The 26,513-nt window shown below is 45.1% G+C and overlaps 1 protein-coding gene across 3 annotated transcripts in view; it reads right to left on the bottom strand.

Moving 5' to 3' along the window:
* LOC140539943 (ral guanine nucleotide dissociation stimulator-like) overlaps window positions 1-26,513 on the bottom strand; it is a 93,402-nt gene that overhangs the window by 21,708 nt on the left and 45,181 nt on the right. The gene's annotated exons all lie outside the window — the stretch shown is intronic.

Raw genomic sequence — 26,513 nt, 5'->3', positions numbered from 1 at the left:
GCATAAACACACACACAAACACACACACACACACACTCTCTCTCTCAGAGTCTTTTTTTGGAGAGCAGGGCAGCTGAGTTTAAGCTGGCACTCACACATGCTGTGCTAAATGAAACACGTTGTAAATATTTACACGTGTTTTTGGCTCTCGAGCGCCCGTGCCATTTCCTCTCAGCTCAAAGAGTGCAAGCCAGCTTACACACACACACACACACACACACCCTCCATCCCTCTATCTTTACCAGGGCTCAGAGCACAGAAGGTGCTGGAAGGCTGTTATTGTCATTGTTGTTCTCCTCTTTAAACGCTTCAGCTTCTAGCCTAGCAAAGAGACCCTCTCTGTTCCTAAAAGTCCTATAGGTTGTGAGGTTGGACCTCCACAGACATCAATGAGGCTTAGGCACTCCTGACCCTGTCGTCGGGTTCACTGATCGTCTTTCCTTGAAGCACTTTTGATGAACCTATTGGCAGCATGCCTAACGCCGGGCATAGGAAAAAAGGGTATAAAGCCCCCCAGCAGAACTGTGTTCTCTGGTATGACGGTTGGGTTAAGGGAGCTTGGCATGAGGTGACCGTAACGCTCTTGTCGCTGAATGCAATCAAATCCCCACAACAATGCTCCAAAATCTAATAGAAAGCCTAGTTGCTCCAAGAGCTCCAACTCTTTTTTAAACCCTTGATTTCAGAAGAAACAATGAAAGTGTTGGTGTCCCAATACTTTTGTCCATATAGTGTAGGTTACTATATACTGACAAAGTAGATATCTACACATGGTACAGATATACTAACACACACACACACACACAGAGAGACAGGAGTCAGGAGTCTTCTGGTGATAAGGTCTGTCTAAGGCTCAGGTCTCAGGTTTAATAGTGAGTCTAATCTCCTTACAGGATTTCTCACGTGTGTTTACCATGACCTCTCTTACTGGATACAGGCCGGGGCTTAAAGGCTACAGAATAACCCCAGCATGTGCACATGCACATTCTGGCAGTGTACACACACACACACACACACACACACACTGTACTCCATTTGGCCTCCTAACACCTGTCTGGCTATTCTTCCTGTGTGTCCATCACACTGATGTAGATGGACAAAGAGAGAGTGAGAGAGCGAGAGAGGTGAGGGGGCGGTCAAACAGTGAGATAGATAGAGAGGGGTGGGGGGGAGAGGGGTGAGGGGAGAGAGGGGTGGGGGGAGAGAGGGCTGGGGGGGAGAGAGGGGTGGGGGGAGAGAGGGCTGGGGAGGAGAGAATGCTGGAAATGTTATCAGTGTTATTCTCAGAGTCCCCTGCCACACCAAGGCCAATGAGTGCAGTTATACATACACACTCATGCTGAAACACACACACTCACACTGACTGTTCCTCAGCTCCTGCACTGGCTTCTCCTCCTGATTTCATCTAAAGCTTTATCTTACTCAGAAATCATTCACCTGGGTGTGGTCGCTGTGGTAACGCGTCAGCTGTTACTATGGTAAAAGCAGTACTGAGCTGTCACTATGATAACAGCTGTACTTAAGGGTAACTATGGTAACAGAAGCATTAAGGGGTCACTATGGTAACAGCAGTACTTAAGGGTAACTATGGTAACAGAAGCATTAAGGGGTCACCATGATAACAGCAGTACTTAAGGGTAACTATGGTAACAGAAGCATTAAGGGGTCACTATGGTAACAGAAGTACTTAAGGGTCACTTTGGTAACAGCAGTCCTGAAGGATAACTATAGTAACAGAAGTACTTAGTGGTCACTAAGGAAACAACAGTACTCGAATGAATCACTATGGTAACCGCAGTACTTACGGGTCATAATGGTAAAAGCTGTACTTAAGCGCCACGATAGTAAAAGCAGTACTTAGGGATCACTATGTTAACAGCAGTACTTAAGGATCACTATGGTAACAGAAGTACCTGGGGGTCACTAAGGCTACAGCAGTATTTAAGGATCACTATAGTAACAGAAGTACTTAAGGGTCACGATGGTAACAGCAGTACTTAAGGGTCACTGTAACTATACACCTATACATATAATAGCAGTAGTCAGAGGTTGCTATGCTTACAGTAGTAGTAGGGATCACTATGGCAACAAAAGTGGTGAGGTGTCCCTATACTAACGGCAGTAGCAGGGATCACTATCGTAGCTGCAGTACAGCGGCATCACTAAGCTTATGGCAGTAGTGGGAGTCACTGTGGTAATGGAAGTGGTGAAGTGTCCCTATGGTGAAAGGAAGTAGTGAGGGGTCACTATGGTAACAGCAGTTGTGGAAATCAATATGTCAATGGCAGTACTGTTACTTTGGTAACAGGAAGTAGTGAAGAGTCGCCGTTTGCTTGTAATAACAGCAGTTAGGGGTCACTATGTAGGGAAGTAGGGAAGGCTTACTCGGATCCAAGTAAAGGGTCATTATGGTAAAAGGAGGTAGTGAGAGGTCACTATGCCAACAGCAGTAGCGGGGATCACCGTACTAATGCCAGTAGTGAAGTGTCACTATGGTAAAGGCAGCATTGGCAAGGGGTCTCCATTATAAAAAAAAAAAATAGGTGTAGATCACTATGGTAACAGAAATAGTGAAGGGTCACTACAGTGACAGCAATAGTCAAGGGTCACTGTAATGATTGGTCACTATAGTAATGACAGTCAGAGGAGTCTCTACAGTAAAAGAAAGTAGTGAGGTGTCACTATGGTAACAGCAATAGTGAGGTGTCCCTATAGTAACAGCAATACTAAAGGGTCACTATGGAAACAGCTAGATCAGTCCAGTATGGACTGACTCACTGTCTACAGACCTCTCTGACCTCGGTGTGTCAGAAATAGAGAGGAAGAAAAATGATTTCTTTCAGTTTGGATTGAGATGACCACAGTAAAACACACACACACACACACACACACACACACACACACACACACACATTTATACTGAACTCACTGTCCTCTCTCTCGCTGACCCCCCCCCTTTCTTCTCTCTCTCTTGTCTGACTAACACTAACCTAAATTCCTCAAATCCACCACCATCAAGGCCTTCCAACAAACACACCACTTCGCCTTTCTCTCTCTCTCTGTCGCTTTCTCTCTCTCTCTCTCTCTCTCTCTCTCTCTCTCTCTCTCACACACACACACACACACACACACACACACACACATTGTTCCACAACAGTAACTAACAGACAGAAACAAAGGGACAGGAATCTGAAGAAAAAATGGTCAGTGTGAATGCAGGGCATTGTACGTGTGTATGTGTGTGTGTGTGTGTGTGTGTGTGTGTGTATGTGTATGTGTGTGTGTGTGTGTTTGCGTGTGTGTGTGTGTGTGTGTGTGTGTGTGTGTGTGCGTGTGGTTCCCCTCTCTGCTCTGATCCGGGAAGACCACAGGAGAGGAGACCAGCTGGGGAATTACTCACTCACACCCTCTTACACACACACACACACACACACACACACACGCACACACAGTAGTAGGAATGGCTGGGCTAGACTGCTGATGCTACACTTCCCTACCTTTTCTAAATAAGAGCATCTGCTAATGATGAACACTTTACGGTCACTGTCTCTTTTTGCTGGATGTGTGAAATCAATCGATGATCCGTCTAAACTGAATCACACCAAACATCCTCCTGTCATTCAGAGCTTCTGTCTCCTTCATCTCACTAAATCTGCCCCCAGAGGATAAAGGATAAAAAAGGATAAAGGTGCACGTATTCGTCACTGTACAGTGTGGACTGTACAGCGAAATGTGTCCTCCGCATTTAACCCATCTGGTAGTGAACACACTCACACACACGTGTTAGGGGCAGTGAGTACACACACACACCCAGAGCGGTGGGCAGCCAACTCCAGCGCCCGGGGAGCAGAGAGGGTCAAGGGCCTTGCTCAAGGGCCCAACAGTGGCAGCTTGCCGAGCCCGGGAATCGAACCCACAACCCTGTTATCGATATCCCGGCGCTCTAACCGCTGAGCCACCACTGCCCATAACCGCTGAGCCACCACTGCCCAGAGGAGGTGGTGGGCTGCATGTCCACGATGACAACAGTGAAACAGGTCAGCTTATGGAAGCATTCAGTAACTTGACTTAGACTGCAGTTAACCTCCACCCATACATCCGTCTATTTGTCCTTCCATCCATCTTTCTGGTCATCTATCCATTCATCCACTCATCCATCCAACCAGAGACCATAGCCATCACCCATCAATCCATCCACCCATTAATTTATCCATCCATTCATCCACTCATCACTCACATATCAATGCATCTACTCATCCACCCATCCATCCATCCATCAACCACATATCAATGTATCCACTCATCCATCCATCCATCCATCCATCAACCATCCACTCGTCCATCCATCAACCACATATCAATCCATCCACCCATTAATTTATCCATCCATTCATCCACTCATCACTCACATATCAATGCATCTACTCATCCACCCATCCATCCATCCATCAACCATCCACCCATCCATCCATCAACCACATATCAATGCATCCACCCATCCATCCATCCATCAACCATCCACCCATCCATCCATCAACCACATATCAATGTATCCACTCATCCATCCATCCATCCATCCATCCATCAACCATCCACCCATCCATCCATCAACCACATATCAATGCATCCACCCAACCATCCATCCATCCATCCATCCATCCATCCACCAACCATCCACCCATCCATCCATCAACCACATATCAATGTATCCACTCATCCATCCATCCATCCATCCATCCATCCATCTATCAACCATCCACCCATCCATCCATCAACCACATATCAATGCATCCACTCATCCATCCATCCATCCATAAACCAACCAACCAACCATATATCATCCATCCACCCGTCCATCCACTCATCAACAATATATATTGATGCATCCATTCATCCTTCCATCCATCTATCAACCATCCATCCATCCATCCACTCATACACCCACCCATCCATCCAGCCATCCAGCCATCCATCAACCATCCACCCATCCATCCATCAACCACATATTAATGCATCCACCCATCCATCCATCCATAAACCAACCAACTATATATCCACCTATTCATCCATCTATCCATCCAAAATCTGCTCCCAGAGGAGGTGGTGGGCTACATGTCCACGATGGCAATAGTAAAACAGGTCAGCATAGGGAACTATTCTGTAACTGATTTCCACCGCAGTTAACCTCCATCTGTCCCTTCTTATATCCATCCTGCCGTCCAGCCATCCACCTACCCATCCATTCATCTACTCAGCCAACCATACATCCATTCATTCACTCATTAACCACATATCAATGCATCCACCCAGCCATCCATCAACCATCCACCCAACCAACTATTCATCCATCCATCTATCCAAAATCTGCCCTCATGAAGGCAATAGGAACAGGTCAGCATATGGAGGCATTCAGTAGCTGATACACACGGCAGTTAACCTCCATCCATCCTTCTGTCCATCCCTCCACCTACCCATCCATTCATCTACTCAGTCATTCATCCATCGACCATATATACATTACCCATCCATCCACTCATCAACCACATATCAATGCATCCACCCATCCTTCCATCCTTCCATTCATCCACACTTTGAACGAGCTTTGTGTATGAAATGAGCTTCACAAATACGGCCACTTTGCCTTCTGTGTATGTCTATTACTGCAGAAATTAAGCTCCATGCTACCTTTATTGTTGGATGCACTGTGACTCACAACATAAACCGATGCTACTTAGTGTTAGACGGTACTGACAAAATTAATTATCGCAATATTTTCAAAATGACCAAATATACTAAATATGCAAAAATTTTAAAATGTAAGATTAATGAAGTAATAAGTTCATATTAATAACTAAAAAAAAGAATTGACTTCCACTGTTTTGTTTTTTTCCTGTAAAGTTGCCATTTTGGGGATATAAGGTTTTTGTGAGACAGACAATACTATTATGATCAAATAAATAATTTTGCCAGACAGAGAATACACTTTTACATTTGATGTATTTTAAGTAGAAGCATTCTGTAACTGGCTTCCACTGCAGTGAACCAGTCATCCACCCAACCATCCATCCATTCATCCCACCATTCACCCATCCAACAGGAATTCCATAATGGTGCATTTCTAACACACACACATTTACACACATACACACACTCAAGAGCCATTACTGCCCACACAGGGCACACAATCACACACTCATACAATTACACAATCACACTGTTCTTCCATCAGAGCCCTGGATCAGATCCAGCACAGCTAACAAAACTAACACTGTTTATGAGAGATGAGGAAAGAGCTGTTAAAGCAAAAGGAAGGATCATTTAGCCCTCGCTGGAGGTCTGCACGCTTGAGTGTGTGTGTGTGTGCAAATGCATGTTAGCAGCAGGTGTAACTTAAATGGAAATTCCATCAATTTATCCGTGTAATGAAATGGTTCAGATGTAAATAAACAGAGCGGGTTACGTCTGAACTGCTCTGCTTTCAAGAGACTTCTCCGCAGACGTCTCGTGAGTTTCATGCCTCTCCCTCACAGAAAGACCTTACACCAAATACATGGTCATGACTACACTGTGTGATGCCTCAGACACTGGTCTGTGGTAGATTTCAGAAGGTTTAATAAAGGTCAAAAATATTTCTAACATCTACACTATATGGGCAAAAGTATTTGGACACCTGCTCATTCACCCTATAGTCAAAATATCCTAACCTCATTATCCCCAACTCATCCCAAAGGTATTGGACGAAGCACCACCATCCATCATTTCAGTGGACACAGTTCTTCCACTGCTCCACAGCTCAATGCTGGGGGGCTTTATCATACCCCTCTAGCCCACACCTGGCTTTATTAGGCAGCATGGTGCCAATAGGTTCATGTTTATCTGCTCCTGCAGAGAGTCCTATTCTATTGGCAGTACTTCTCTACAGGGACTAGACAAGTGCTGTGTGTGTACATTTGCACATCTGTATCAGCAATCGGTGACATGCATTTATTAGAAGGGGTGTCCACAAATATTTGGACATATAGTGCATTCATGGCAGAGGAAAACAGGTAAAACAGCACACCAAAAAGTGTCCAAAAGTATCCACACATTCCTTGTAAGCAATGAAGTCAGTTACTTTAAAGCATCCTTATCTAATATTTTACCTTAAAATAGCAGCTTCAGAGGCATGCTAATGCTCCACTCACTGTAACAGGGAGAACAGCATCTCTGTCTTTCCCATTCCGGGCCGGAACGCTGGAGTATGGAAATTTAGTGGAGCTGCACAAGACCTCTTTCCAGAACTGCTGTGTAACGCTGTTACTCTACCGCCTCAGCCCACATGCTTCTCTACCTTCAGATGTTGCTTCTGGAGCTCTCAGCTTGTCCAGAAATGCATGTGTAAAGCTGACCTCAGGAGGGGTGCTCAAAGTGCAATGTGAGTTATCCTCGTCACCAGTAGGGGGAGCCAAATATACCAATTCTTGCATACAGCTGCTTTAAGTAAGTCTAGGCTTTGAGGTGTGTTGGACTTCAAAAGTTGTGGATTTGAGTCCCACCAGAGTCAAAGGCAGTTTGTTTGAGTGAACTGGGCTTGGGACCAGCAGGTTGTTGGTTCAATTCCCCACTGAGGCTCTGGTGTGTGTGTGTGATGGTGTTGAAAGCTGTATCTGGAGTTGATAAGGGACAGACCTGACACTCAACACACACACACTGACATTTCACACACACACACAAATACACCGCATGTTCTTATCGCTTCCTGTCAACCTCAATGCCATCCACACTTTCTCACACTTTCAGCCTACACACATACACACACTCCCACATGGCTACAGACTGATGTAAACACTGACATTCCTATTCACAGGTGCCACACACAAACACACCTGGTGTGTGTCTGTATAAAAGGGGAGGAAAGCATGTAAGTTACTGTAAGTGAGAGAGAAGAATGAGAGTCGGAGGAAGACTAAAGCACAAAATCAGGGATTTTCCACATATGGGAGCAACATCAGTCTCTCTGGCTCAGGATCGGGCTCCGACTGACTAATACACATTTCCACTCTTTAATATATAATTGTTTCTGATATTAATTTGTAATATCTGTAATTTGTTTTATCTGTTTTATGCACCAAAACCCTCCTCTCTGTATATCTTATAATAAACAGTCTTATAATAAACAAACTGTGTTTGTTTATTAGAGTGCCTGACATCAGCATATGGACATCTACATGCATTTATAAACATGTATAGACCTATATAGACTAATATAGACTTATATAGACCCATATGGACATGTGTAGATGTATGTAGACACATACAGACCTATATAGACATGTACACAGGTACAGACGTATACTGACATATATAGCCTAATATAGACTTTTATAGACCCATATGGACATGTGTAGATGTATATAGACACATACAGACCTATATAGACATATACACATGTACAGACGTATACAGACATATATAGCCTAATAGTTTTTTTTAAGCCCCTTATGGACATGTGTAGATGTATACAGACACATACAGACCTATATAGACATATACACATGTACAGACATATACAGACATATATAGCCTAATATAGACTTTTATAGACCCATATGGACATGTGTAGATGTATGTAGACACATACAGACCTATATAGACATATACACAAGTACAGACATATACAGACATATATAGCCTAATATAGACTTTTATAGACCCATATGGACATGTGTAGATGTATATAGACACATACAGACCTATATAGACATGTGCACAAGTACAGACGTATACAGACATATATAGCCTAATATAGACTTTTATAGACCCATATAGACATGTGTAGATGTATGTAGACACATTCAGACCTATATAGACATGTATAGACCTATATAGATATACATAGACTACTATCCGTTTTATAGACCCATATGGACATGTATAGACTTATATAGATGTACATTAATGTGTAAAGACATATATAAAATGATATAGGCTTATATAGACCCATATTTACTGTTATAGACATATATACACACAAATAAAAATACATACCATATAGGGACATATAGACTGAATAGGAAGAGTATTGAAGATTTTGAAGCACTATCAGTGTTACAGTCTACACCAAACTCTTGTAGTTTGTAAAAAAATGTGGTTGTGGTTTTCCAAATGTGCAATAATGATCAATATCAATAATAATTTGCAGTACTCAACCCCAGTGTTTTCACTGTAGTGTTTTACTGTGAGCATTCTGACCAGTCATCGCCCGGTTCAGATGTGTCAGTGGGTGAATCAGTCTGATAAAGGAAAATGATTGGTTATAATAACACAGGTCGGTCTATAATCAGTCACATGAAGGTGTTTATGTATCAATACAGGATACTGTGGTATTCTGGGTATAAGGTGCAGCCCCAGCACGTGTCTGTGTCTGTGTGTGTGTGTGCCCTCGAGGGTCCTCCTACACGTGTGTATTGGATGTAGGTCAGTTCACTGCACTCAGACTGCATGACCCCTCCGAAAACTTTAGTTATTCTGCAACATGCACACACACACACACACACACGCGAAAAACAGAGAGAAACAGAGAAAAACGCCTCCGGTCCAGACACTACAGATAAGAGCTAATGTGGAAACAGTCCGACTCTGAGAGTGAAAAAATGACACACCCACACACACACCCACACACACTAAGCCTAAAAGTGATAGTGACGTGTGACAAACCCCAATAACACAGCTGTGCTGTGCCCTGATACACTCAGACACCACCATGTGAGCATCACTGCTGAGCTGAGAACGAACTAATCATTATAATAATCTGATCAGAAACTGACAGTGATACACCGTATGTCAAATGTTTGTGGACACTTCTAATGAATGCATTCAGCTACTTTAAGCTGCACCCATTGCTGACACAGATGTGCAAATGCACCCACACACGCAGCTTGTCTAGTCCCTGTAGAGAGGTACTGCTAATAGAATAGGACTCTCTGGAGCAGATGAACATGAACTTACTGGCACTATTCTGCCTAATGCCAGGCGTGGGCTAGAGGGGTATAAAGTCCCACAGAATTAAGCCAAGCTGGTTGACCAGCATGACCGGCATCACCAAGCTGGTCCTCCATCATGACCGGCATCACCAAGCTGGTCCACCATCATAACCAGCATCACCAAGCTGGTCCTCCATCATAACCAGCATCACCAAGCTGGTCCTCCATCATAACCAGCATCACCAAGCTGGTCCTCCATCATAACCAACATCACCAAGCTGGTCCACCATCATGACCGGCATCACCAAGCTGGTCCTCCATCATTACCAAGCTGGTCCACCATTATAACTAGCATCACCAAGCTGGTCCACCATCATAACCAGCATCCCCAAGCTGGTCCACCATCATGACCAAGCTGGTCCACCATTATAACTAGCATCACCAAGCTGGTCCACCATCATTACCAAGCTGGTCCACCATTATAACTAGCATCACCAAGCTGGTCCACCATCATGACCAAGCTGGTCCACCATCATGACCAGCATCACCGAGCTGGTCCACCATCATGATCAGCATCACTGAGCTGGTCCACCATCATGACCAGTATCACCAAGCTGGTCCACCATCATAACCAGCATCACCAAGCTGGTCCTCCATCATGACCGGCATCACCAAGCTGGTCCACCATCATAACCAGCATCACCAAGCTGGTCCTCCATCATAACCAAGCTGGTCCACCATCATAACCAGCATCACCAAGCTGGTCCTCCATCATAACCAACATCACCAAGCTGGTCCACCATCATGACCGGCATCACCAAACTGGTCCACCATCATAACCAACATCACCAAGCTGGTCCTCCATTATTACCAAGCTGGTCCACCATTATAACCAGCATCACCAAGCTGGTCCACCATCATAACCAGCATCACCAAGCTGGTCCACCATCATGACCAAGCTGGTCCACCATCATGATCAGCATCACTGAGCTGGTCCACCATCATGACCAGTATCACCAAGCTGGTCCACCATCATGACCAAGCTGGTCCACCATCATGATCAGCATCACTGAGCTGGTCCACCATCATGACCAGTATCACCAAGCTGGTCCACCATCATAACCAGCATCACCAAGCTGGTCCTCCATCATGACCAGCATCACCAAGCTGGTCCACCATCATAACCAGCATCACCAAGCTGGTCCACCATCATGACCAGCATCACCAAGCTGGTTGACTAGCATCACCAAGCATGGGAAGCATGACCAAAATCAAATGCAACATACACTTTGTTGGTCAAGAGCTGGTTAACAAGCTGGCAGGGTATGTTTTCGCCTGGATGACCAGCTTTCCAACCACCTTAACCATCAAAGATTAGCTTAAACTATCTGAAACCATCTACCAACAATAGCTGGTCTTGAGCTGGATTTTTCAGCTGTGGACATCTCTTTACATTTGTATATAAAAGTTGAGTCTTGGGCCATCTGTGTATTCCTGAAGTCTGAGATACATCTGACACAACACTTGTTGACTTCTTCATCAGTAGAAAGTAAACTACTGCGATGCATTATGGCATACATTACATTGAAAAATTCTATAATACGCCATCTGTACTCTACATTTTGTGATGCATTATGGGTGTTTAATGGTGAACTATATGTGTTATAGGGGGTGAAATGTACGGATTCCACACACAACTTTATAAGAAATTATATATATTTTTATATTATACATTTATTGTATGTGTTTATATGTTATATTACCTCCTTCTCCTAGTACTGATCTAATAAAGATCAAATGTGCACATGTTTACATATGTTCATAAAGACAAAGGTTTTCATGGAGTGTCCTAATTTCTAAGGACCTTTTAGAGGAGATAGTGCTGGAAAGAATAAAGGGTATTGTGACATCACAATCAATGACGTTCCATTCCATTGTGACATCACTGATCAAAGGGTTTCCACAGATAAACGGTAAAAATAGCTCTTTTATATGCAAATATCTAATTAGCACTATAGCAGTTAACCAATAACTTAGTATAATAGTCAAATAAAATGATAAACAGCCTCTGTTTAAGGTCAGCACAGACAGCAAAGACCCTGACCACAGACCAATACGTTTTACTCTGAGGTGTGTGTGTATACAAGCTATGTGTGCGTCCCTCATTGACCAATCTCCAAACGCGCAGCCCGTCCAGGCCAGTGGGCCAGCCGGCTGAACATCACCAACCAGCCTCGGCCAGACATACACAGGGCAGTTGGGTGAAAATAAAACAGTGTCAGACACCCTCCTGACCCACCGCTCCCAGTAACATAAGCAAACACAAACCATGGACGAATGTTTGCGGACACCCCTTCTAATGAACGCATTCAGCTACTATAGGTTGCACAGCTCATCTAGCCCCTGTAGAGAATTGCGCAAGGAAGAAGACCATGGCTACATAAAGCCTACTGACTAGGGGATGACCAAAGGACTTATCTTCTTCTCTGTAGAGACGTCCTGCCAATACAATAGGACTCTCTGGAGAAGATAAGCACTAACCTATTGGCATCATATCTAATGCCAGGCATGGGCAAGTAGAGGGGTATAATGCCCACCAGCATTGAGTTGTGGAAGAACTGTGTTCCATGAAATGATGGATGATGCTCCATTCAATACTACTGGATGGGGATGAGGTGGAGTGGTGATCATCATCCACCATCCTGACATCACTAACGCTCTTGTCGCTGAATGCAATCAAATCCTTACAGCACTGTTCCTCCAAAAAACTAGTGGAAAACCTTCTTCCTTGGACAGTAGTCTCTCCAACTCCAACAAAAGCAGGATCAACTCTTTTTAACACCCTTGATTTCAGAAGAAACAATGAATGAGCAGGTGTCCCAATACTTTTGCCCATATAGAGGTACATGATCATTCTTGTCTGTCCACTTGTTTTGAATGTTTCAAATCTAGCAGGTCTTACTGATTTGTTGTGCACCCGAGTAACAGTGTAGTAAGGTACTGCCATATTAGCTAGCTACCTGTTTAGCAACTTAGCTGGTTGCTAAGCTTGCTAACGCTGTTTTTGGCCTTTGCAGTTTGAAAATACGGACAATTTCCAGTGCTATCCTTGCTGTCCTCTGTAAACACAACCTATATGACCTTTAAATAGAGACCTGACTGAGTGGGGCTTTATATAGCTACTGGACATACGCTAACCAGCTGTACTTCTATAGCCAGGGTTTGAGCAGACTCTCAAAACAAAAACTGCAGAAAACTGCATTTTAATGGTTTAATGGTCCATTAAAAATGACACCAGTATCTAAATCTCTCATGCATCCTCTAAAAAACCCTTGCTTCACCAAGTTCTGACAGAGCTCCCTCTGAATACTCCACTCTGAACCTCTCCACTGATGGAGTGAATGTAAACTTGCAGTGATCGGATTCATCCTCCCTAAGGAGGCCGCAACGTACGTTTCTGCATGATCGGACCAGTCATAGCCCCATAGGTAGATCATAATTCCACCTTTGGGGCAGTGGTTGGCTCAGCAGTTAGAGTTCCAGGCTTTTGATAACAGGGTCGTGGGTTCGATACCACAGGCCTTGAGCAAGGCCCTTCACCCTCTCTGCTCCCTGGGCACTGCAGCAATAAGACTGTGTGTGTTTCACTGCATGGATGGGTTAAAAATTCCAAGCCAAATTCCCTCCCAAACCTACAGACTATCATTATTATGTGTATAAAATAAACACAAAGACCAGAAACATCACTAAAAACAGACTTTCACCGCTTAGAAGGTCATTTCTGTATCTCAGGAGGTCAATAAGTCTGTCCCGCTATTTCTCCCCTCCCGTTTTCTCTTCATTCTCACACACTAATGCTGTTTTTCACACTGAAATGAGATGCAGCACCGCAGGCTGCAGGATCCTCACTGCCACAGTCACCTCATCAAAAGCCTGTTAAATTTGTACCCAGTTAAAACTGCACCCACACGCATCCTGTTCCACATTAAAGGCCATCAGGCTATAGCCAGAGACGTAAAGGCACCAGCTGAGAAGCTTTTAGTTTCAGGGAGGAGTGAGCTCTCTGGACGGAGGAAACATGATCATGGTGTAACAGTGTGCCTCGTCTTCCCGCACGCACTCAGCCTATTCCTGGATGAAATTTCAGCACTAATAATGACTGAACGTCCATTTTTAGTCTGAATAGCACACGACCTGTGCTGGGCCTTAAAGCAATATAGTCTGGGAAGCTGTCCCAGTAGTTGCCCCAAATGTAGCCGATCAGCCAGGAAGGGTTGCTTCTTTAGTCTTGCACTGGGGGCTAGCTCTTAGGCTAATGTAGCAAACAGGTACTGCCATCACACACCTGCTAGACCTGCTAATGCAGTTTCACATAGGTACATAAGTACGGAACGGCTGCACAGCCCACAGCAAGCGGTTCGAACGTCCAGGCGGTCGCAAGGCTGTTGTTGCAAGGCTATGTGGTCACTAGAGTTAAACCAGGGTTTTTGTTAAGTGGTCAGTATGCCACTTCAGGCTGATGCTATAGTGTTGCCAGGTGGTTGCTATGGTGTTGCTAGGTTATTGCTATCGTATATATATCTGGTGATTGCTTCAGTTTTGCAAAGTGAGTGTTATAGGATTGCCAAGTGGTTGCTACGGTGGTTGCTATGGCATTTCACATGATTGCTAAGATGCTCCATGGTATTTCAGATGTTTGCAAAGACGTTGCTAAATGGGTGCTATGGTGTTGCTAAGGTGTTTCCTGTTGGTTGCTAGGGTGGTTGCTGTGGCATTTCACATGATTGCTAAGGTGCTCCAGGTGATTGCTATGGTATTTCAGATGTTCGCAAAGGCGTTGCTAAATGGGTGCTATGGTGTTGCTATGATGTTTTCTGTTGGTTGCTATGGTATTTCTCATGATTGCTAAGGTGTTCCAGTTGGTTGCTTTGATATGTCAGCTGTTTGCAAAGGTGGCGCTAAATGGGTGCTTTGGTGTTGCTAAGGTTTCTTGGTGGTTGCTAGAGTGGTTGCTAAAGTATTTCTCATGATTGCCAAGGTGTTCCAGGTAGTTTCTATGGTTGCTATGGTATTTCAGGTGGATGCAAAACTGTTGCTAAATGGGTGCTATGGTATTGCTAAGTGTTTCTTGGAGGTCGCTAGGGTGGTTGATATGATATTTCAGGTAATTGTCTAAGGTGTTCTAGATGATTGCCTTGGTGGTTACTATGGTATTTCAGGTGACTGCTAAGGTGTCCCAGGTGGTTGCTATGGTATTTCAAGTGGTTGCAATAGTGTCTGTTGTTTTTCCCAGGGGAGTTCCTGACTTGTGCCCCACGGTTCCGGGTACGCTGTAACCCCGACCAGGACGATATTGATGAGATGGACGGCTGGATGGATTCCCTTCATTCGGACCTGGAATAAGTGAATCACTGCCAGACATCTGACGTGTGTGTTGTGGAAGGCTGCATTTTTTAAGCTGTCTAGACAGTCACAGCAGAACATCTCACACTCTTCACTCGCAGGTGCACACAAACACAAACGTCTGCTTCTGGAGTCGACTCTCGATTCCCAAACGCCTGAAATTTAGGAAATCAGTTCTTCTCGGAATTCAGTCTCAGCCCTAATATTAGAACCGTGCACTATTTAGTACGGGAGAGGGTGGTTTTCACTGCGGCTGCATGGAGGAGACCCAGGCTCCGGGCTGCTGCATCCGATTATGTGTGTGTGTCGTAGAGCGAAATAGAGAGAGAGAGAGCGAGAGACACCCTCTTTTGTTTGGGTGAATGAAGAAGGTCATGTTCTTTCACACAGTCAGAAAGACAACAATAATGGAATAATACACTCATAGGCCAACACCACACACACACACAGGGACATAGTGTCCTGGGAAGCAGGTCCAGAGCATCTCTATTTTTCTCACTCTACTGACTGTGCAAGAATCCAAAAGAATAACAGAGAGAGCGAGAGAGAGAGAGAGCGAGAGAGAGAGAGAGTGAGAATGAGCTAGAAATTCAGACCTGGTAATGAAAACGTGTGTGTGTGTGTGTGTGTGTGTGTGTGTGTGTGTGTGTGAGTATGTGCGTAAGTGCATGTTTTTTAGAGTCATCAGTGTTGCTGCTGTACATCAACACTTCAACTAGCTTGTCATGAGAGGCGCACACACACACACACACACACACACACACACACAGAATGATGGGCTCCAGATGTAGGCTCCAGATCTCACTATCTCTCGCTCTCTCTCGCTCTCTCTCACGCTCGGCTCTCAGAGCGTTTCCTGAAGGAAACACAGAATAGTTGTGCAGCTTATATGGTTCTCACTTCCTGGCAGTCGCTAAGCTGTTGCTACCTGGTCACTAGGGTGAAATTAGGTGGCTGCTATGGTGTTGCTACACAGTTGCCATGGTATTCCAGGTGGTTGCTAGGTGATTGCTATTAGTAGTTGTTTAGTGGTTGCGAGGTGGTTGATGTGGTGTTGCAAAGTGATTGCAAGGTGGTTTCTGTGTTTTTGCTATATTGTTGCTATGGTGTTGCCATGTGGTTGCTATGGTGTTGCTAGGTGCTTGTTATGGTATACCAAGTGGTTGATATGGTGTAGTTTGTATAGTGTTGCTAGGTAACAGCTATTGAGTTGTTTAATGGCTGCTATGGCATTGCTAGGTGGTTGCTGTAATGTTGCTAAGCTGATGCTAGGTGGTTGGTATATGTTATGGTATCCCAAGTGGTTGCTTATGGTGTGGCGAAGTAGTTGATACAGTGCTGCCAACTGTTTGCTACAGTGTTGCTAGGTGGTTGCTATGGTGTTGCTAAGTTGTTGGAAGATGGTTTTTATGATTTTGCTAGGTGATTGTTATTTGTTATGGTGTCCCAAGATGTTCCTATAGTGTTGCTAAGTGACTGCAGTTGATTTGTTTACAGCGGTGGTTGATACGGTTGTGGTAGGTGGCGGTTATGATATCTGATGTGGTTGCTGTGGTATTTCTAATATTCTCTGGCAATAGTGTTGCTAGCTGCTTGCTATAGAGCTGGTAGGTAATTGCCATTGAAGCGTTTAGTGGTGGCTAGGTAGTTGATATGGTGTTGCTAGGTGGTTGCCATGGTATGACAGAAACCGCACTTTGATCCGGGTTGGACAGGCACAACTGCAGGACAGGCACAGCATGAGTACACTGTTTAGAGGGCAAGTCCAGATACTCACACTCTCTTTCTCTGTAGTGATGTCTCTGTATTTACTCAGTTTCTATGGCTACATCACCCTTTTCCTCTTCCCTCTCTTTTCCTGTCTGACCTCAAACCCTATGAACTGAAACCGTAGGAGTGTGTGAGTGTGTGTAGAGTGTTTTCGGGAAGCAAAACTTTTCAGTGGCCTTGGTGTGTTCCAGGACACAGAGAATAACACAAGATAGCATTAACATCTCCTTCTATTTCACACACACACACACACACACACACACACTGTATAGTTTGAACTCAGTTTTAATGTACAGTCAGGTAAAAAATTTCATCATGTCAAGAACAAGGTTGCAGAAGATTGTGGAGGAGCCTGTCTTATTTAAACCCCAGACAGTGGAGATGATCATCATGGCCAGATCCAAAGACCTCTCTGAGGCCTTCAGAAATACGGCTGTAGATACAGAGGAGTCTGGGAAGGGGTTTAGAAATATCTCAGGACTGTTAGAAATCAGCCACTGTAACACTGTAGTACCCTTCGAAAGTCCAGATGTTTATATCTGTAAGGGTTTTTAATAGGGTGTCCTATCCCCCCCCCCACATGACTGTAAATGTGCTCACAAAGTACAAACAATGTAAAAGCACCAACACAGAGGCCATCTGTAAAGACATCCTGCAGCTTTTAACCAGGATCATAAGTGCTTCTCCTGTTCTCTCTTTATTACACTCCTGACCTAAAAAACACATGTTCTTTTTCCACTGGCCTCGGCTATGATATGAAATCTGCTGCAACCCAATGCTTTTGACCCAGTTTGGGTTTGGATCAGCTCAAAAATCTATTTCTGCTCAATACAGCTGATCTATGTGGCATCATGGCCATGAACCAGGCATGCTGCATGTGTTTGTCCATCAACCCAGTTTTAATTGGGCTATAAAACATTGGGCAATTGGGCAAAACAAAATGGCTATACCGATAACGAAGTGCAGAATACACAGCTTTAAAATCAATCAATCATTTAAAATGGCGTGTGGAGCAGCTCTTTTTTTAAGGTTAAAATCCTTCTACCAAGAGGCTCTAATGCAGCATCTTCAGCCTTTCTTCAGCCAATCACCAGCCTCCACCTGTGTTAAAAAAAAAGACCTCTACAGACGCACCTTTTTTGCTGCACTGCCACTGGTTTGGTCCCGATGGCTACTTGGGGACAGGCTCTGCCCCTGGCCTCTAAATTCGGATCTGCGAGAGTCCAGATGTTGCATGACCCGGGCTGATGCCAAAGGCTTTATCTATTAACAAGAATTTTAAGTTGCTAATCCCATTATTCATTATTTGTCGAGATTAAATGTATGCTTTATTGCACTCATGTCTCCAGAGTCTCCAGGTAGAACTTGTATTTTATCATTAGGTTCTAGAAATGGGCTCAGAACCGGTTCTATGTAATATATGACATTTAATGAAAGCATTGTAATTGTTAAGTGTGTTGGAGCGAGTCTTCAGAAGCAAAAACACACGAGCCGGTTCAAGCACACCAGCATCCAGCTCAACATCCAGGATGTTGAGTATATGTCACTTAGGGTCTTCATGAGGTGAAGGGGGGTTGCAACATGCGGTAAGGAATTTGCCAAATCTTTTAAAGGGTCTGTGACTCACATGTCACCATGGGCTCTTGAGGGTTAATGTAAGTATATGTGAGACTGGTCCTATTGAACCATATGGAAATCACAGCCCTTCACACATAGTCTCCGGTTTCAGGGATCAATACGTAATCAGACAGCTGATTGTTCAGCGGTGTGTTGCGGCATCATTAGCTCAGGCACACAAGGCTTACACCAGGAGCCTGTCGCTGTTTTCTCTCCACACGGCATTCTGAGGCTGAACAATCTCATTAAATTCATTTCAACAAAGTTTAGCTAGAAAACAAAGGAGAAATATGATAAACTCCTCAACAACCACCACAATGACCTCCTCAGACCTCTCTGAGGACACTCTGGGCGTGGTCTTGACGGCCCTATAGTTCGCTTCGGTTGTGATTCACAGATCAGAAGATCAGGGTTTACAGAGGTTTAGATATCTGGAACCGAGTTACCAACCCATATGTATAGATATATAGATACAAGCTCAAGCCACGGCTCGGGGAGTGCCCACGTCGGCTCTGTGCACTTTTCTGATACGGCAGTTGAGACACTCATTGCACTGTACCACCTCCTCTCAATTTATGAAACCCTCTCCATACACCCAGTACTCTTCCAGTACTTCCAGTAGTGATACGGCCTATCATGGTGCAACCCTCTCCATACACCCAGTACACTTCCAGTACTTCCAGTAGTGATATGTACTCCTATCATGGTGCAACCCTCTCCATACACCCAGTACTTCCAGTACTTCCAGTAGTGATATGTACTCCTATCATGGTGCAACCCTCTCCATACACCCAGTACTTCCAGTAGTGATATGTACTCCTATCATGGTGCAACCCTCTCCATACACCCAGTACACTTCCAGTACTTGCAGTAGTGATACGGCCTATCATGGTGCAACCCTCTCCATACACCCAGTACACGTCCAGTACTTCCAGTGGTGATATGTACTCCTATCATGGTGCACCCTTCTCCATACACCCAGTACTTCCAGTACTTCCAGTAGTGATATGTACTCCTATCATGGTGCAACCCTCTCCATACACCCAGTACACTTCCAGTACTTCCAGTAGTGATATGTACTCCTATCATGGTGCAACCCTCTCCATACACCCAGTACTTCCAGTACTTCCAGTAGTGATATGTACTCCTATCATGGTGCAACCCTCTCCATACACCCAGTACACTTCCAGTACTTCCAGTAGTGATACTGCATATCGTTGTAAGACACTCTGTACACACCCAGTACTCTTTCAGTACTTCCAGTAGTGATACAGCCTATCATGGTGCAACCCTCTCCATACACCCAGCATACTTCCAGTACCTCCAGTAGTGATATGGCCTATTGTAGTGCAACTCTCTCCATACACCCAGTACTTCCAGTACTTCCAGTAGTGATATGTACTCCTATCATGGTGCAACCCTCTCCATACACCCAGTACTTCCAGTACTTCCAGTAGTGATATGTACTCCTATCATGGTGCACCCTTCTCCATACACCCAGTACTTTTCCAGTACTTCCAGTAGTGATACTGCATATCGTTGTGAGACACTCAGTACACACCCAGTACACTTCCAGTACACTTCCAGGGGTGATACGGTCTATCGTGGTGGTAGTGCGTCCACACGTCGCGGCACAGGGAGGTCAAACGGAAGAGCGCTGCTAATAAAAATGCCACTGCAGCTCTGGAACAAAGTCTTATTGACAGACGAAGCAAAGCACTTGCATCAGAGGACTGGAATGAGGAAAGTGTGCAGAAATACAAGGACTGCTCAGGCTCCAAAGCGAGCCTCCTCATCGGCCTGGTGTTTGTCACTTGTTCTCTCATGTTGTTTGAAAGGTTCAGAAGCTTTTAGCATTTCCTGCGGCCTGTTCACAGATCTCTACAGATCCCCGACTTTTCTAAATCAAATCAAAGCCTCTGCTGTCTGGAGAGCCTGGTTATGGGGAGACGTCCCAGTGCTGTTATCGCTTTAATGGAGCAGTGGAGTGGAGGAAGGGGAGACATGGCATAAACGAGTGGAACTGATTTAATCACGACGAGCTGAATCCTAAAGCATCTGCTGCAGCCTTAATCGAATTTTACAGACACGGGGCAAAGGACACGGTCAAGAAAAGTGATAGAGAGAGAGGGGGAGAGAGAGGGAAAGTATGACATAGGGATATAGGGAAGTGTTTTTTTGCAATGTGTAAAGATATAATAATGATACACACGTTTTTGAACATGTCAGAATAGACGGAACGCAACACAGATATGGACAAAAGTATTGGGACACCTGCTCGTTCAATGTTTCTTTGAAAATCAAGAGTATTAAAAGCAGTTGATCCTGCTTTTGTTGGAGTAACTGTCTCTACTGTCCAGGCAAGAAGTCTTTCTACTAGATTTTGGAGGGAAATTGCTGTGAGGATTTGATTGCATTCGGGGACAAGAGTGTGTGGTCAGGATGTTGGATGATCACCACCCCCTCCTAGATTTTCCTCCATCAGCTGTGAGTGGTGTTATTATTGAACAGTGGAAGCGTTTAGGAGGAACAGCTCACAGAGAGCAGCTCAGTGTCCACCGAGTGTCTGACCACATAAAGCTACAGAGCGGGGTCAGGGCCGAGCCTCCTGGTAGAAGCCTCCAAATTACTCAATAACTGCAGAGCTCCAGACCTGCTGCTGCTGTTAGAGCTGCAAAGCAAAGGGGGACCAGCTCCATATTAATACAGCCTATGGGTTTAGAATGGGAGGTCATAAAAGCTCCTGTAGGTGTAACATGTAAGTGTCCTAATACTTTTGTCCATATAGTGTAGCTAACAGCGGGACAGAAGCTTATGTATGGCATTGTTATGGTAGCAGCAGCCAACATGGAGTTTGCACTTCTGTCCGCTTCCATGGATATGGATGTGTTATACCGTGCACTACCTCATTTAATCCCATCTTCTGCATCCTGTCCTGGAGCCACAGTGCATCACACAGATGAAGGGCAGCAGATAAAATTTCCATTAGAAACTCAAGAAGCCCCAGGAGGGTTCCTGCCCACCCAACCACAATGACTCAGCTCAGGAATGACTCAGCGACTCAGCGCCACTAAAACAGCTGAAATTTAAACAATGAAAAAAAGTGGACAACATGTTCGCAGAGCCGCACGAAAAATGGACGCAGTGACTCCTTCAATTCTCCATTCTCACAATTTAGCGAATTCTTGGCCTCTGCAGCAGATGATGAAGTCAACAAGCACTACTGCAAGTCTACCAAGTTTACACTACATGTATATATACAGTACCCAAATTTGGTACTGCCAATAAACCCACCCATTCGTAGCTCCCCCCAGCACTAGTGCAATGCCCCAAACACTAGGTGCGTAAGGCCTAACACGCGCCTCCTCCGATACACGCAAAGCCGGCCACTGCCTCTTTTCCAATTGGCTGCCGACACGCTCTGAAGAAAACGGCAAGTCCCCAGCTCCACCACACCAGCTAACAGCGCCATCTACCCACCTGTAACTTTCCCTCCTGACAGAGTTTCTTCTTCGTCATGACCGTATGGCAGTGGTTGTGTTTAGCTGGACCTACTGGCTACACTGCCCCCACGATTTCCAGTGGTACTGGGGTCAAGTTTGTTGACGTGTACATGCTTTTTGCAGACTAACACCTGGGTTCACTTTACTTATTCCAATACACTGTGATAGAACGCCCTGCACTTATATTTGGAAAAAGAAAAGAGACCACCAGGGGCATCATTTGGGGGGACGATTCTATAGGCCTGTGACTGACAGAGGCCCTAAAAAGTATCAAATGAGTATTTTGCCAGAATTTGCCAGTGTAATATCTAATCATGGGGCCTAAAATCTCTGGCAGTGCCTCTGGGGACCATGTTCTATATCTATGACTTGCTGTATATCTAAATGTGTATGTAAATTCTGCGCCTTTAGCAATGCTGCTACCCAACCGGGAGTACCTGAGTTCCCTTTCAAGTACAAAATGAGCTAACATTACTTAGCCTGGCAGCTAACGCTAACGCCATCAGCTCTTTTGACGCACCCCACTGTCACGTCCCTGTCAAGATCCACCATAATTGTTTATTTGCGGACTCCAGAAGACCCCAAAAGCTCTGCAGACACAATGTGGGAGTGAATGAACTGAATTGGTATGAATGGCAGATTGATCTGGCTCGTCGGGGTGGGTGGCAGGTGCAGCGTAAAGCGATACAGTGCTACATCAATTAAGCTAATCTAAGATAATCAATTAATCATTGCTGGGAGGGGGTTGGAGTGGAAGAGGACACCTTCACTCTCCCTAATGTTTAGGTCAGGGGTCATAGAGGGCAGAAAGTGGACTCCATTGCCCTTATTGGGGGAAGGGGGATTAGAGGTGTAGGTGGGGTTTCACCAGAGATTCTCTGGTTAAGAGACTCTCTTAATAACACAACAGTCGTACCGGCAGCCACTACCACTGAACATGACACCACTGAATTGGTGTCATTTATGAAGTACCTTTTGCCTTGTCGGCCTGTATCTTACTCTTCTGTATCTTACTTAATTGACCTTATGGAAAGTCCACTTGATAGTGGTCACATCATGGACCAAATGCAAATGCAATGAAAGTATGGCCTATATTGAACGTGAGCTGCATGTTCATATATATATATATATGTGTGTGTGTGTGTGTGTGTGTGTGTGTGTGTGTGTCCAAATGTTTGTGGACACCCCTTCTACTAAATGCATCCAGCTACTTAAAGTTGCAAATGCACACGTGCAGCTTGTCTAGTCCCCGTAGAGAAGTACTGTCAATAGAATAGGACTCTCTGGAACAGATAGACCTGATGAACCTATTGGCAGCATGCCTGATACCAGGTATGGGCTAGAGGGGCACTAAGCTGTGGAGCAGTGGAACTCTGTGTGTTCTCTGATGGATGTTGCTCCATCCAGTACTTTTGGGATGAGTTGCAGTGGTGATCATCTGAGTAGCGCTCTTGTCGCTGAATGCAATCAAATACTCACAGCAATGCTCTTCCAAAATCTAGTAGAAAGCCTTTTTCCCTGGACAGTAGAGACAGTTCCTCCAACAAAAGCAGGATAAACTAGTTTTAATACCCTTGATTTCAGAAGAAACAAGGAATGAGCAGGTGTCCCAATACTTTTGTCCATATAGTGTATATGTGAGTGTATGTGTACCTCAGCCCCTCTGTGCGAGAAGCCTGATTAGCCTTAATCAACTAACAAGATTAAGGGTAGAAGGATTCAGAGCCACGAGCAAAACACAACCCTTCTCTCCCTCTCTCGCCCGCTCTCTCTCTCTCTTTCCCGGCTCATGACCAGCAGACACAGGGTGCTATACATAATTTTACTCCAGCGTAGAAAATGCGCCCGGTGCCTAGAGCGATCCTCCATTCACACCCGCTGATCAGATTGTTCTAGCTAAGCGGATCATATGGGGTGATTAGAGCCAGCTATCGCTTGCTTCCCGTTACAGTACATGGGGATACTGGCGAGGCAGAGCATGCACCGGAAAAACCTGCTCTATAAAAATACGAATAATTAAAAAGCACTGATTGAAAGGGCATGACTCTGCAGTGCTGCGCCGTATTATGTTCCTTATGACTGCTTGCACTTCACTGGCCAAACTGGCTTCCTTGAGACTTCAGCTAGCACAGCATTAGAGGACTGTAGCTGCTGGGTTAGCCATCATGCTAACTGTAGGCCTAAATCCTCACACGCTTGGTTAAAACGTTGAGTTTTATGGTTTTCAGAACATTATATCAAAGTATGTTGCCCATAACATTAAATTAAAGTATGGACTACTGTTAATGCTACAGCTAATGCTGATTCCTCCAGTCTCTACAGTTCATATACAGAAGCTAAACAGCGAAACAGCCTGTTTTCCGTATATCCAGCGATTCAGCCTACAGCAGTAAAGCCCCGCCCATTCACAATGATGTCATAAGGAGAGACTTAGCCCGGACTGCCTTTTTAATAAGTCCAAAAGTTTGTGGACACCCCTTTCTAATGAGTGCATTCATCTCCTTCAAGTTGCACCCCTTGCTCACACAGCCTGTCCCTGCTAGTCCTTGTAGAGAAGTACTGCCAATAGAATAGGACTCTGTGCAGCAGATAAACATGATGAATCTACTGACACCATGCTGCCGAATGCCAGTCGTGGACTTGAGGGGTATAAAGCCCCCCAGCAGCATTGAGCTGCGGAGCAGTGGAAGAACTGTATTCTCTGGAATGATGGCTGGTGGTGCTCCACCCAATACTTGGGGATCATCCAACATCCTTACTGGTCTCACTAACGCTGTTGTCCCTGAATGCAATCAAATTCTCACAGCAATGCTCCTCCAAAATCTAGTAGAAAGCCTTCTTCCCTGGACAGAAGAGACAGTTCCTTCAACAAAAGCAGGAGAAACTCTTTTTAAATACCCTTTTAAATAACAATAAATAAGCAAGCGTCCCAATACTTTTGTCCCTACAGCATATCTCCTGAAGAGAGATCAGGGTGGGACTCCTGGAGCGCTGGGGTAATGTATAACCTAACTACAGGCTCCAGCGCTTCGGGACACAGAACACATGGCAACCCACCACGCCTTCATCTGTTCCCTGTCTTCTTCCTCCTCCTCCTCCTCCTCCTCCTTCTCCACTCCTGCAGAGTTACTGCTAAGAAAAGGAGAGGGTAATTTTGCTGAGGTCCTAATGCGAGAGTAGAGAGAGAGAAAGGGAGGGAGGGAGTGAGGGAGTGAGGGAGAGAGACAGAGAGTGGATCTATATAACGGCACACTCTGTTTTCTGGTGTCCCGTGAGGTACGGGTTATTGGGTTTTCCGTATTGTGAAACCCTCGCCTAAAATATCCCGTATTTCCACAAGCTTAGGGCTAACCCCAGCTGCATGTGCTCTTGAGCAGAGCTGTAGCGGTGTGGAGACACACTTGCTTGCTCTGGAATGGTGTAGTGTAGCGGCTAACAACACAGGCTTTCCTGTAGAAGACTAGGCCTTAGATTTCCCAGCCAGGCAGTCACATCACCCTACACCCTACAAGTGTCCTCGGGCAAGACCCCTAACTCTACAGTAAGTGACTCTGGATCTGAGCATGTGAGAAATGTAAACTCCTACCCAGCCAAGGAATCGAACCCTAATCTGCCACAGGGAAGGTGGTGTTGTTATCCACTATGCTACACCAACTGCTAGTGCTTTATTCACACCATCAGCAAGACCCCCAGCCAGGTGCATTTGTTTTGGGTCATACTGGTCAATCATTTAGTCTTGTTGGTCATGCTGGCCCACCAAAACCACCAAAATGTACCATATACCATACTGGTCAAGCTTGACCAGCAAGACCACACTGTTTGACCAGCATGACCAAAACAAATGCAACATATATCATACTGGTCAAGCTTGGTCTTGCTGATTACCTCTGGTTAAAAATGGCTTTTCTGGTTGACCAGCATGGCCTCTAAGACCCAACTGGTGGACCAGGATGACCAGCAAGGCCGCCAGCTGTGTGGCCCATGCTATTCAACCAGCTTGGATTTGCTGGACGTGCATGAAAAGCACGCTGCTGCAACATATACCACACTGGTCAAGAGCTGGGCACCAGCAAGGCCACCAACCAGGTCTTGCTGACCATGCTAGTCGACCAAGCTTGGTCTAGCTGGCCATGCTAGTCGACGAGCTGGGTCTTGCTGGCCATGCTAGTCGGAGAGCTGGGTCTTGCTGGCCATGCTAGTCGGAGAGCTGGGTCTTGCTGGACGTGCATGAAAAGAAAGACCATGCTGGTTGACCAGG

Source organism: Salminus brasiliensis, chromosome 18 (genome assembly GCF_030463535.1).
Source record: "Salminus brasiliensis chromosome 18, fSalBra1.hap2, whole genome shotgun sequence".
Taxonomy (NCBI): domain Eukaryota; kingdom Metazoa; phylum Chordata; class Actinopteri; order Characiformes; family Bryconidae; genus Salminus; species Salminus brasiliensis.
The sequence above is the reverse complement of the archived record's forward strand: the minus strand, read 5'-3'. Positions and strand labels throughout refer to the sequence as shown.